The sequence below is a fragment of the Mandrillus leucophaeus genome, unplaced genomic scaffold, assembly GCF_000951045.1.
Source record: "Mandrillus leucophaeus isolate KB7577 unplaced genomic scaffold, Mleu.le_1.0 Scaffold258, whole genome shotgun sequence".
Classification (NCBI taxonomy): domain Eukaryota; kingdom Metazoa; phylum Chordata; class Mammalia; order Primates; family Cercopithecidae; genus Mandrillus; species Mandrillus leucophaeus.
Window position 1 is genome coordinate 126,293 of NW_012102676.1, and position 2,769 is coordinate 129,061.

Sequence of the window (2,769 nt, forward strand, 5' to 3'; positions counted from 1 at the left end):
CACAAAATCAATGCAGAATGATAGTAAATAAAATACATTCAGATTTAAACTTCAAATTTTATTACTCAGCTCTGTGCCCTACTACTGCCAAGAAGCTTATTTTGAAAAAGTGTGACATATTAAGACTAAAACATTAAAAGAACATGCAACATAGACAAAATGTTCACAATTTAATGACATGCAATAGTAGTTAGTGGCATGGTTAATTTCAAAGTAATGGATCAATACTTTGGTTGCTATCAAATCTTGAACCTGGAGTATAAAGACCTGAACTACCTACGAAAATCAATAATCTTCCAGAGACAGTTTAACTAGAACGCTATTGCTAATATTAAAAGTAGAAAATAAGTGTTAGTAGCAGTGGCACATGGTTTATCACCACATCGTAGGACTGGAATGAGGTTAATGATATGTAGTCAAAATATTACATTTGTATAGAACTATTTTATTATCAAAAATACATATCAAAACAATTGTTTCTTGGAAAACATTATATTAACAAATTTGGGTTCTAAAGACTTAAACTTACTAGGCAACTTTTCCTCCATTGTGTATTTTATCAGTCTCTTTTCTCTAACATTTTGGCCATTAACTGAATTATTAAATTATCCTTTACTAAGATTATACTAATACATCTTTGAATGAAATATTTTAATATACATTTTAGAATAAGAACAATGTTTATGCTATGGGTATACTTTCTGCTAATCTAAGGGGACATTTGATCAAGTTAAGAAGGATTTGGAATTCACTTCATGCAACTCTGTATTTTATATATTGGGGCTCAGATTTAAATATCATTCTTTCTCCTATTTCTCAGAAGCTGAAACTCCCTCTAGAAGACAAAATAAACTAATGTTTAGCAATATATTCTCATGCTTTCTGTTACATAGTGTATAATAAAAGTGTAAGTGTGTAAACATAGAGCCATATGCAGAAGTCTGAATTAATGTCTTCTCCACTATGAGTAAATCAACCTACTACACTAAGAGCAGAAAGCCACACTCTTCTCTTGGTAAGCTTAAGTTAGTTCCTCATGTTTTCTATAATGTTTCAAAATTTCAAAAGGATTTTTCCATAGTTTATATTTTTAAAATATCATCTTTTCCTCAAAACAATTTAATGACGTAAGGATTATTTTCTCTGTTTTACAGACAAAGAAATTGAGAACCCCACAATTTACATGCCTTGCCCCGATTCTTACAGCTACTTATGTGTCTGGACCCAATTGTCACAGTGGATTAAACTTTCAGTCATGATCTTCCTTTCAGTCACCCTCTTTATTTCTCCAATAATATTTGGTAGGAGGAACTCCCAACATAGGTTGAAAAAGCAAATGGACTAGTTGCAGGCTCCACTTACGGCTAATACTCACATTTTAGACAACAGGAAAACCACAGAAAAACCATTGCTTACAGTTTACCATTCACAATAGTCTAATAATATTAACATAACAAATCTGGTACAAAATCTTAAAGAAAAACTCAAAATAATTTTTTATTCCCCAAAACGTGTGTAGCTCCACTAGATAACAGTTCCAATTAGAACTTGACAAAAGTAGAATTGAAAAGCAGACAGATTCCTACAAGGAACACTGGGACACAGTGCTTCAGAGCTGTGTAGGATGTTAAAAGTTGTAGTCATCTTGCTGATCATTAAGTATTTGCTGCCTTTCACATAAGCATATTATTTCAAATTTACTTTTTATGATTAACATGCAACATAGAATAAGGATTACACATTCAGATTTTAAGCTTTGTACAATTTACTTAACTTCTCTAAGACACAACTCAAATGTGCTCTTTATAAAGTTGGAATATGGAGGGCATTGTTGTGCGTGTGAAAAACCCCAAAACAAAAACCTATAGGCAATATCCCAAAGCATAACAAAATGTGAGCAAATCGAATCCAACAATGTGTAAGTACCACATGACTAGATAAGGCTTATCCTAGGAAAAAAAAAAAAAAGTTTAGTTTAATATTCAAAAATCAGTCAAAGGTATTCATGATATTAATAGATCTTGAAAGAAAAATTACAAAAGCATTCAACAAAATCCAACATTCATTTCTAATTTAAAACAAAAAATAAAAACCTTTCAGTAAACTAAGAATAAAAGAGAATTCTTCAGCCAGATAAAGGACACCTATAAAATCACAAAGCTTACATCATTCTTTTTTTTTTTTTTTGTAAATTATTTTATTTCTTCCTCGATGATTTAGAGGGACTATCTTCAAACCAGTACAAATATTTCATACATAATACCTGGCCATTTTCTAACCAATTGAGTAATTTGTTGCACAATAAGCTACCTCACGTCTTTCAGCAAGAAATACATTACATTTGAATAGTAAAGACATTACATAATGAATTAGGACACAATTAAAATTTGCTTTAAATATTGCTTTGGGGGAGAGGACACCACACTTCTACTCAGTGAAGAGAAATGTTTTCACAGTCCAGAGGTCTTTTCTTTTTTTAACACCTAATATGCCATGAATTCACAGGGAATAGGTTCCAGCAGCTCAGGCTCTTTCCCACTGATTCCCACAAAGTGTGCTTTTCTGGGCGGAGCAGGCTGAAGCTTCAGTTGAACCCAGGTACCTTTCTCTTTGGCTTCTTTCTTTTTCTGATCATTTTCCCTCACACGTTTCAGGAAGCTATCTTAGCTCTTATAGAGTGCTTAATGTGCTCAATACACACATTAATTCTCTTGGCAAGAATCTTGCCCTTAACTTGTTTGTTCACAACAATGCCAACAGCATGCTGGG